At 50.7% G+C, this 10,973-nt stretch overlaps 1 pseudogene; it reads left to right on the forward strand.

The window, feature by feature from the left end:
- The first annotated feature begins 636 nt into the window (after positions 1-636).
- LOC120219620 lies at positions 637-9,535 on the forward strand (annotated as a pseudogene).
- Positions 9,536-10,973: the final 1,438 nt, after the last annotated feature.

Raw genomic sequence — 10,973 nt, forward strand, 5'->3', positions numbered from 1 at the left:
CCAGAATAAACTTCCTGGGCACCAGGCCCAAGTGGGCCTCCCTGATTGGCACATGTTGTCACCTATCCTTACAGGGAGAAGTAAATGCTGCCTGCGTGACTCCTCAGAGAGAGAACAACTGGAAGTTTGCATCTGGTTTTTCCCGGACTCCACCACTGTGCTTTTCTCCTTTGCTGATTTTAATCTGTATTCAGTAGTTGTAATAATTCATTATTGTGATATAACAGCTTTTCTGGGTCCTGTAAGTCCTTTTAGCAAGTCATCAGACCTGAGGGTGACCTCGGGGATGCCTGACACAGTCGGTAAACCGAATGGGATTTGCTGTACGGATCCTGACTTACCGAATCATGATGAAAGTGTTCTTTGGGAAAAGGAAGGGTGACTGGGTGTGGTTGAATAATCTTTGGTATTTGAGTGCCTACTGAGTCACCTGTGCTATGAAACAGTAGCTGTGCTGGGATCATTAACTAGACTTAAAATTAGTGATGGAATTTAGGACTGACAAACCCAACTCTGGAGAAGTTGCCTCACTAACTATATAAGGAAATGCAAAACAATGAGAAACAAGGTAAATATACAATTATTTGGTTGTTGTCTGCAGAGAGAGGGGGCTGTGCTTTCCCAAGCCTTGATGAGATGGCAGGCGTGGAGCAGAAGAAGAAGTGTGCCTTGCGTAAGGTCCCCCACCATGGCATGGGCCTTGGCCAGCTGCCGGGCTTGTCCCCGAGCAGTTGATGCAGTTGTACAGCACCCAGCAGGGGCAGAGGCTGAACTGAAGTTCGTGGGGGAAGCGGCACTCACTGCTTAGACACCTGTCCAAGGCCAAGAAGGAGGCTCCCTTCACAGAGAAGCCCAAGGTGGTTAAGGACACGTCTACAGGACATAGTTCTGCCTGAGATGGTGGGTGTCGACAATGGCAAGATCTTCAACAGGCTGAAATCAAGCCCGAGATGATGGGCCACCACCTGGGCCAGTTCTCCATCACCTACAAGCCTGTGAAGCATGGCAGACCTGGCACTGGGGCCACTTACTCCTCAAGCTTCTTCCCTCTCAAGAAGCCCTGTTTGCCCAATAAAGGCACAGACTTTTCTAAAAAAAAAAAAAGAAGGAAAGAAAGAAAGAAAGAAAGAAAGAAAGAAAGAAAGAAAGAAAGAAAGAAAGAAAGAAAAAGAAAAAGAAAAAAAGAAGGGTGGGCATAAAGTGAAAGAGAGTGGGGAATCTCACTCTGTGCCAAGCTTGGATTTCAGCTGATCTGAGCTACAGCTGCTAGCTTCTAGAATGCTACCAAAGGGGGAAAATTAACAGATAACAAGCACTTCTAAGGACTCCTGGCCACCAAGAAGGCAGTACAGGTGGCAAGGGGACAAAATAAAGAAATTATTGAAACCGAGGAGTATAATGTGATGTAGTTGTTCCACTGTGTCATTAGCTTCCCCTTTTGGGTTTTACAGATGCTAAGACAATTAGAGTAACCCCTAGGAGGATGGGGGATAATAAAGGGGGAGTCAAGGGACTTTCCTCAGTAGCACAGACGTATTTAAACAGTTATTAAGAAATGGGATGAGTAAAGCAGACACTGATGTGCTGGAAACAAGTGTCTGAATGCAGCACTAGTGGGGATCGGGTGGACCCGTGGCAGCTGCTGCCCATCCCCCCACAGTGAAAATCTCTTTTTTAAAAAATCTGCTCTATTTACCCTAGTTTGAAGGAATTGAAAACGCTGGAAGGCAGATGATGATAAGAAATCTGAACTTGAATCACTGGGGGTGATGGTCCAGCAAATCGATTGCGATCAGGATTATTGAAAGAGGCAATGTCTTTTGCCCAATCTCCAGCTAGGGACTCAAGGCCATCTGCACGTGTGTGGGTAAAATAACCAGGTATTGGACACCCCTTGACATGGGACCCCAATTCACTGTGATTCTCAAACCTGGTGGTGAGGTCTTGAGGCGGTTCCAGCGACATTGGAAGAACATGAGGATGCCATGGTTGACAGGTTGATGGGGTTAAGGTGACAGATTAGAGGAAAATCAGAATATTTGAATGGACTTTATGTGAAGTGGTTGCATTTCCTCTACCAAAATGTGTTAATTGATGGATATTATGTCTGACTAGGAGTCATTTTTTCTACCTAGTATTGCAAAACAGGAGTCAGATACTGGACGTGTTAATGGAGACTCTGGAATTGCTTGGGCCCGTGCAGTTTGTTAATTTGAAACAGTATTGCACACCTGGGGACAAAGAAGATTATAACTTTAATTAATGACATATTGGAAGCTGGCTGGATGGCACCACAAGGTCTCCGTACAACAGCACTTGAGTGGCCCTTGGGAAAGGTGGAGGAAGGCTCTCAGCGAGGAGCCCAGGCTGGGGCTTACGACAAAAGTACCTGAGTGCCACCCAGTGGTGGCCACTGGGATTCTGGACTAGAAAATCTCCAGATACAAGCTGAGACAGGTACTAGCTTAGCATTGGACATTAATCAAAACTGCCCCAATGACTGAACATGTAAAATAATCTTGGAACCTGAAATAACCCATAATATGTTGGATGGATGTCAGAGACACACTTCAAGAACAAAGGCAGTGACCTGAGGAGTTCCAGAACAATATGGAAGTGGTTTATATCAGAGCACACTGCTGGGCATGCAGGGAGGTGCTCATTCATAGTCATCTGCAGGGAGCCTTTTTTAAAAATCTGGGGTCAACTTTGGAACCACCTCAGGAGCCCTCAGGAGCTGTGGGTCTGCAGCTCTCCATTACCGACAAACAGCAGTTTGTTTTACAGATGGCAACTCCAAGGTCCAGCTTCCCACCAACATCACAGTTGGAAGGTCAGTGCACTACAATTGACTGCTGGACACACTCCAGTGGAAGGACCAACCCCTCTGTGTGCTGAACTGCCTTCCGTCTCCCTTGCTGTGATGGGCAACAGCCAATGGTCCAGCTGTACAGGCAAGCAGATGGGCCATGGAAAATTGGACAGTTCAAGAGATGTCCATGTAGGGCACGGCCCTATGAAATCACGTTAAATAGGATACGTCGATGCCGATCTGAAGAACCTGGTCCCAGGGCTGGAAGGTGATTAGAACCAGCAAGCGGGTTTGCTAGTGAACCCACATGAGGTGACTCTTTGGGTCTGTTGGGGCAGCTTTAGGAACGCAGAGATGTGCTCACCATCAACATATTCCTCTTGCACCTTCTGAGGCACAAATTGCAAGTGAGGACTGTCCCCCCTGCCAGTGAGAGAGAGATGCTGTGGACTCCCCCGGGGGAGACCTGCCTGCAGCTGGAAAGTCCTGGCTCTGGCCTGGAGTCTGCTCGCCTGATGTACAGACGTGAATGCTCACAAGGTAGTGCACCTGCCACGGTGACTGCCCCGTCATGTTTCTTCAGGTCAAGGTGCCCCTGCGGCAGAGTGGCAGCTTGTCCTGTGGGTGTGGCTGCTGCATACCGTCCTCAGAGCCGCTGTTGGACAGAGGAGTGAAGTGGGCAGCAGAAATGTCTCGTCTCATGGGGGAGACACGAAGGCACAGAGGGCTGGTTTACATGCTTTCCTGGGTGTGCGCTCACACTCAGCATGAGGGGCCTGAGGGAGGGGCTGGTGCAGAGCCCTGGGGGATGCTGGGTAATTCTTCCCCATCACTGCGACTTTCTTTCCTGCCGGACGGGGGGGTCCTGGGACCAGGCGTGCAAGGGCAGGTGCTGGAAGCAGGAAGGGTCCTCACGCAAGGAGCTGTCGCCGCGTCTTCAGACCTACAAGCGGGATCACTGAGGGCCCAATGGTGGCTGTGTTGGTGACGGTGGATGTCCCTGTGTGGGCCAGAGCCTCTCTGGAACGTGGGTGGACCGAGAGGGAGGGACATGTTGGACAGGCATTGCCGCTGAGCCTCAGGCCTGCGCAGTGGCTGAACCAAGGATTCCTTCCAATGTTGGGAACGCTTGGATTAAAATCCATGACAGATGGAGACAAGGGGAAAGCGTGGCTGGAAGCAAAGGCACGAGCAAATGAGTTAACACCAAGAGGAGAATCCAAGTGACGCTGGTGCGTGAGGAAGTACGGCATGTGGTCTAGACACCTGAGCCCCTCAGACAGCAGCCTGCAGCCTGGTGACCTCTCTCCAGTCAACCGATGTGATGTGAACGGGACCGGCTTCTGTCCCAGAGGGACCCCAGTGACGTGCTGGCTTCTGGACTCCTCTTTTTAGGTTACATTTACGACAGAGGTGTTGGGGAAGGAGTGTGTGGGAACCACTCCCCACCACTGCCGTGTGGCCTCCAGCTCCCAGCAGATGATTGCTGTGTGACCACAAACCTTGAGGCCCGGTACTTAGAGAGGTCTCTGGTGGTTACAGACACGGGGCATCCATGGCACACCTGATGTGATATGTGCATATGGGCGTGTGTCACCCGTTTCCTGCGGATGGGCAGCTGCTGGACAGAATAGGAATATCAGTGGGTTCCTGATGGGATTGAAGCAACGGGGATCACGTGGGGGGCTCCTCCGATCTTCATGGGAGGTAGTCTGCCCTGAACACGGAAGGCAGTGGGAGGCTTTGTGACCTACTCAGACTGAGTCACATCTTGAGGCGCCCGGGCAGCTCAATTCACTAAGCATCCAACTCTTGATTTCAGCTCAGGTCGTGATCTCATGGTTCATGGGATTGAGCCCTGAGTCGGGCTCTGGGCTGACAGCACAGGGCCTGCTTGGGATTCTCTCTCTCCTGTCTCTCTGCTCCTCCCCCACTCTTATGCACTCTCTCTCTAAATAAATAAACTATAAATAAATAACATCTCGACGTGGTCACAGCACATCTGACACTAATACCGGGACCCAACATTCCTGGGTATCACTTTCAAGTAATGTCTTTGGTACAACACGTATTTCTATTGTACTCAGGCTGTTGGTCTGCAATGGCAGGAACGTGCATGGTTGATTAACTACCACTGGCCCACAGGCAGAACAGGGAGGAAGGTAAGTGCTGGGATTCAGCCCAGAAAGGCGATGAGGCCTCCATGGCGTGGGCCGGGCAGGGCTGACAAATAATGCTGGGTAGTGCTAGGACTCAGCTTTGGGGAAGTGCTTGTACCCTGACCCAACAGGACCTCTTGACTATTTTATTCCAGACAGTGTCAGAATTATTTGGACCCCCAAACCTGTAGAGTCCCCAGGGCCCTTGTAACTTACAGCTATGCCCTGCGACTGCCCTTGACCCCAGAAAGATCAGAATGAGACGTATCCTGCTGTACTGTTATCAAGGAAAGGGACAGGTCTGGATTCCAGCTGGCCCCTGGGGAGGGAGATGAACGCTGCTATAGAACAGTGGAAACCAGGCTCAGCACAAGCCTATAAACCGGTCCAGGGTGCCTCGCTTTATCCCCAACTGACTTGGAATCCAGAAATAACCAGGCCACGGCTAGTCATGATGACCCTTGTCCAGGATAATATCTGGCACGTGGGCATGGGTCTGCTCTGTTGAGAAGGCAGAGTCAGCGTCTTGGATTTGTTCTTCAATGAAGAACCATGGCCATCCTGCAATATGGTGTCATGCTGCCTTGTTAAGATTATCACAAGGTACAAATAGCAGTAGATGATGGCGGGAGGGGGACATGTCGTAAGAGTAATATGGAAATTAGAAAATGTTACTTCTTTCAATCTATCACTACCCCCCAAGGCTCTTCCAAGTGTTGGACATATTTCCACTGAGATTTCTCCTGTTACATAAATGGAGATATCTGGACAAATAGGATCATTCTGTCGTATGAGAGACTAGGCTGAGTTTGTGTGGGGGTGGTCTGTGCAGTAAAGGGTCAGTTCAGTGGGGTGGGGACGCCCTGCTCACCCCACAGAAGGCATGGCCCTGGCTGGCCCCCAGCTCTGTATCCGCAGCCATGCTGCACTTGCTGATTAGCCCTCACAGGTAGTTTCTGCACAGTCCTTTCAATTTCTCTACAATCATATCCCTGCTTTCATTTCAGGTTTTAGTAGTTTCAGGTCTTCCCTCTTTTTTTCTTACTCTTTCTAGCTAAAAGCTTGTCCGTTTTGTTGACCTTTTAAAGAACCAACTTTTGGGGACACCTGGCTGGCTCAATCAGTGGAACATGTGATGCTTGATCTCAGGGTTGTGAGTTTGAGCTTCATGCTGGGTATCGAGATGACTTAAAAATAAAATATTTAATGGGGAGACTGGGTGGTTCAGTTGGATGAATGTCTGACTCTTGATCTCGGCTCAGGTCATGATCTCACAGTTCCTGGGTTCGAGCCACATGGGGTTCTACGCTGACAGTGTGGAGCCTGCTTGGGATTCTCTCCCCTCCACCTCTCTCTCAAAATAAATAAACTTAAAAAAAACCAACTTTTGATTTTCTTTCTTATTTTTCCATTCTCTATTTTGTTTATCTCCAACATCGTCTTTTTTTATTCTAAATTTAAAAAAAATTATTTTTGAGAGACAGAGCACAAGTGGAGGAGGGGAGAGAGGCAAGGGAACACAGAATACAAAGTAGACTCCAGGATCTGAACTGTCAGCACAGAGCCCAATGCGGGGCTTGAACTCATGGACCGTGAGATCATGACCTGAGGTGAAGTCAGACGCTTAACTGACTGAGCCACGCAGGCGTCCTTCCATTGTACTCTTTATTATTTCCTTCCTTCTGCTTTGGGTTCAGTTAATTCTTCTTTTTCTAGTTCCTTAGGACATACAGTTTGTTTACCTATTTTTGAGATTCTTGTATTTTAACCTGTGCGTTTACAGCTGTACATTTCCCTATAGCTGTGCTGGTGCTGCATCCGTACATGTTTGTGTGCTGTGTTTTTGTTTTCATTTGTCTCACAGTATTTTCCAATTTCCCTTGTGTTTTATTCTTTGAGCCACTGGTTGTTTAAAAGTAAGGTGTTGAATTTCCAGTTGGTTTTGAAAATCATAGCTTATGTTATTGACTGTGAGTTTCATTTCATTTTGAATGAAAAAGATACTTTGTATGATTTTTATCTTTAAAAATTTACTAAGACTGGGGCACCTGTGTGGCTCAATTAGTTAAGCATACGGCTTTGGCTCAGGTCATGATCTCAACAGGAGTTCTAACCCCGCGTCGGGCTCTGTGCTGACAGCTCAGAGCCTAGAGCCTGCTTCTGATTCTGTGCCTCCCTCTCTCTCAGCCCTTTCCCCTATTCATGTTCTGTCTGTCTGTCTCTCTCTCTCTCAAAAACAAATAAACATTAAGGAAAATTTACTAAGAATTATTTTGTGTCCCTTTGCTGATGCTAATCTGTATGCTTCTGCTGTAATAAACACTAACCATGTGCACAACTTGTGTTTCTGAGCCCTGTGAGTTGTCCTCATGAATCACTGAATCTTAATGGGGACCCTAACACAAAGACCAATAAAAATTGTTTAAGTAGACATGAAAAAAAAATGAACCAATAGAAAAACTACCAAGCTCTTGGGTAAGAAGACTCAAAATAATAAAAATGCCAAGCCCCACTGAGTATTTCCTAGATTAACTCAGCTCTAGTAAAAATGCCATTAGGAATTTTGTTGTCATTGTTGTTATTTTAAACCAGCAAAGATGGTTTTAAAATCTAAATCAGGGGTGGGAGAGGGAAAGCAAGAGTACCCAGAACATTTTTTAAAAAGAAAAGTAGGGGCGCCCAGGTGACTCAGGTCATGATCTCTTGGTTCGTGGTTCAATGCCCTGTGTCAGGCTCTGCGCTGACAGCTCAGAGCCTGGAGCCTGGAGCCTGCCTCGGATTCTGTGTCTCCCTCTCTCTCTGCCCCTCCCCTGCTCGTGCTCTTTCTCTGTCTCTTGAAAAATAAATACATAAACAAACACATAAACAAATAGAAAAGAAAGTGGGGACCTGAGATATTAAAACACAAAATAATGCTTAGTCCTGAAGATAGTGTGGACCTGATCTATGAATAGACAGCCAAATGGCACAGAATGGAAAGTCAGAAAACAGTCCCAGATATGCCCAGAAGTTAGAATATGATAAAGGTTGCATTTCAAATACATATGCTGCTACGAAAATTATCTGTTTTCAGGGGAAGAAAAAGTGAATCCATGTATCATGCTGTACACAGAGGATACGTTAGAAATGAGTCTAAGATTTAAATGAAAAAGTTCATCAAGCTACTGGGCTATGTAACTCAGAGTGGACACAGCTTTTCTAAGGATGGCACAAAGCCCAGACATTCCCCACAGAAAGGCTTGATACCTTTGACTACCTTAAAGTGAAAACGTACTTGGTAAATGTCCCACAAACAAAGTCAAAAGACACATTTCAAGCAAGCTAAATGTTACTAACAAAAATGGAATTCTCTTTGTAGCCCTTGGCATTCTTTTTTTTTTTTTTTTAATGTTTATTTATTTCTGAGAGACAGAGAGACAAAGCATGAGCAGGGGAGGGGCAGAGAAAAGAGGGAGACACAGAATCTGAAACAGGCTCCAGGCTCTGAGCTGTCAGCACAGAGCCGGATGTGGGGCTCAAACTCAGACTGAGAGATCATGACCTGAGCTAAAGTTGGACGCTCAACTGATTGAGCCCCCCAGGCGCTCCTAGCTCTTAGCATTCTTGAATGTTCTCCAGTTTCCCTACATTGCTAAATATATGAAGACCACTTCACATTCTGTGTATATTTGTGTACTATGTGAGTTATACGTGTGCCGCGTGTGTGGACTATGTGTACATGTGAGGATACTATGATACTCATGTCAGTGACACATCAAATAAGGAAACTCTCCTAAAAATATATTGGAAAAAAAAAGATATGGGGCACCCGAGTGGCTCAGTCCCTTAAGCATTCAACTCTTGGTTTTGGCTCAGGTCATGGTCTCATAGTTTGTGAATTTGAACCGCACGTGGGGCTCTGTGCTGGCAGTGTGGAACCTGCGTGGGATTCTCTCTCTCTCCCTCTCTCTCTCTGCCCCACCCACACTTTTTCTCTCAAAATAAATAAACATTAAAATCTATATATAGAAAAAAACAATGGGTCCTAGAGAAAAAAAAAAATAGGCATGGGTGAACCATACATTTCAGTAGAGAAAAGACCAGACTTAAGACCGGCTTGTGAGGATACCCAACTCTTAATTCATATCCGAGTTGATAAACTTAAGTTCAAAAGAGTCTTCAACTAAAAAAGATATCAACTCAAAATGTTTTCGTTTAATTTACGATATACCCCCAGAATGCGGCTTCTCTTATTTATTTTGGACTTTTGCTTTGTCTTCTCAAATGGGCCCCTGAAGGTCCTCCTTGCTGCCCGCTCACGCACGGACACGGAGAGGTGGCAGGCCTGCTTCCTGTCAGCAGGGGACGACAGGGGCCCGTTCTGCGGCTCTTCCCACGCTTCGCCACCCTGGTGTGGACAGTGTTTCGTGGTTTTCCTTGCACCTCCCAGAGCACAGGGGGTGCGTCTGGAAACGCTGGCAAGCTCCGTCTGGAAACGCTGGCAAGCTCCGTCTGGAAACGCTGGCAAGCTCCGTCTGGAAACGCCGGCAAGCTCCGGGCGAAAGCCCAAATCGGCCACGGCTGAGCGTGGCAACAGCGCCGCCGCGAATCTCCTGGGAAGCACTTCCGCCAGCGTGGATCGGGCTCAGGGCGCAGAGGGCCGGAGTCCCGACGCGCGTCACTCACCAAACCGCGCGGCCAAGCGACGCGAAGCGGCACCCGTCGGCAGCGGACCCTCCCGGCGGAGCCTTCCCCACGTCGGCAGGGCGGGCTGGACGCCGCCGGCCGCGCCCTCTCCGCGCACGCTCGCTGCGTCCGCACGCGCTGGCCGCCTTGCCTCGCGGGGCCTTCCCGAACCTTCCCGCGGGGCCGCGGCCGCTCCCGGATGAGGGCGGGCCCGGGAGCCCAGGCGTCCCGGCTTCTGTAGCTGGAGGAGGAAGTCGCTGTGGGCGCCCCGCTTTGGTGTCGGAAGAGCTTCCGGTGCCTCGCGGGGTTCAGCGCTGCCCGGCCTCGGGCTCCGGGTGGCCGTGCGGGGCTGGGCCGCAGCGGGCGACGTCCGCGGCCCGGGGCCGTCCCCGGAGCCCATGGCGCGGCCGCGGCCCAGGGAGGGCTTCCCAGCCCTGTGAGCCTCAGCGCCCCCTCCGCCGAGGGGACGGCGGGGCGTGCTCGCGGGAGGCCGTGGGGCTGCGCCGGGGCGCCGCCAGTCCCATCCCACCCGCAACGTGGCGGCCCCGCCTCGAGGGCAGGACTTGGCCTCCCAGCGTCCAAGGCCGCCTCGCGCCGGCTCCTGGCCTGGGACCCTGGGCCCCGCCTCGGGGCTCCGGGGAAGGCCCCAGCCCCGGGGCTAGAGCGCCCCGTGCGGGCGGGCGCCGCCAGGGCCGAGGCGGCCTTCCCACTTGCTCGCCCGTCCCGTCGAGGAAGGAAAGCGCCGAGCGGCGAGAATTACCGATCCGTCCGGGGAGGGGCGGCCGCAGTCCAGCCTGGCGCCTTTCTGGCCTGGAGGCGATGGGGGGGCGGGCGTCCCCCAGTCTCCTCCGCTGGGCTCTGTGTGGCCTGCGTCCCTTGGGGGCTGAGCACAGAGGCGCCAGGCACCCACAGGAGCCTGGGTCCTGGGGAGCAGCCGGTGACTGGGGACCCCGTGTAGGCTTCAGTCAGGTGCGTGTCGCTACCCCCCATTACCGGTGAGAAACGGGTTCTCGGCTCACCCCGCCGCCCCGCGGCAGGACCGCGCCTGCCAGCGCATCGTGATCCATAATCCGCCGGTCTCCAGACCTACATCCTGCTGTTCCCTGGACCCCCGGCTCCTCCTCGCAGTCACACGTAAGAAGTATTCTTGCCACCGCTGCCTCTCCTGCTCCCATGGCACTGACTGCGAACTGCTCGCTGCGCAAGCTGTAGGACGCGGAGTCCAGGGCAGACACGCGGTCCCAGCCGTCCAGGCAGCCGACACTAGTCAAGGTTGTCCACCCGCCATCCCGCCCAAGACTGTTCACCCAGCTTCTGTCTTTTCACATTCTGTTCCC

This window comes from Hyaena hyaena, unplaced genomic scaffold, assembly GCF_003009895.1.
Source record: "Hyaena hyaena isolate Hyena2069 unplaced genomic scaffold, ASM300989v1 scaffold_634, whole genome shotgun sequence".
Lineage (NCBI taxonomy): Eukaryota > Metazoa > Chordata > Mammalia > Carnivora > Hyaenidae > Hyaena > Hyaena hyaena.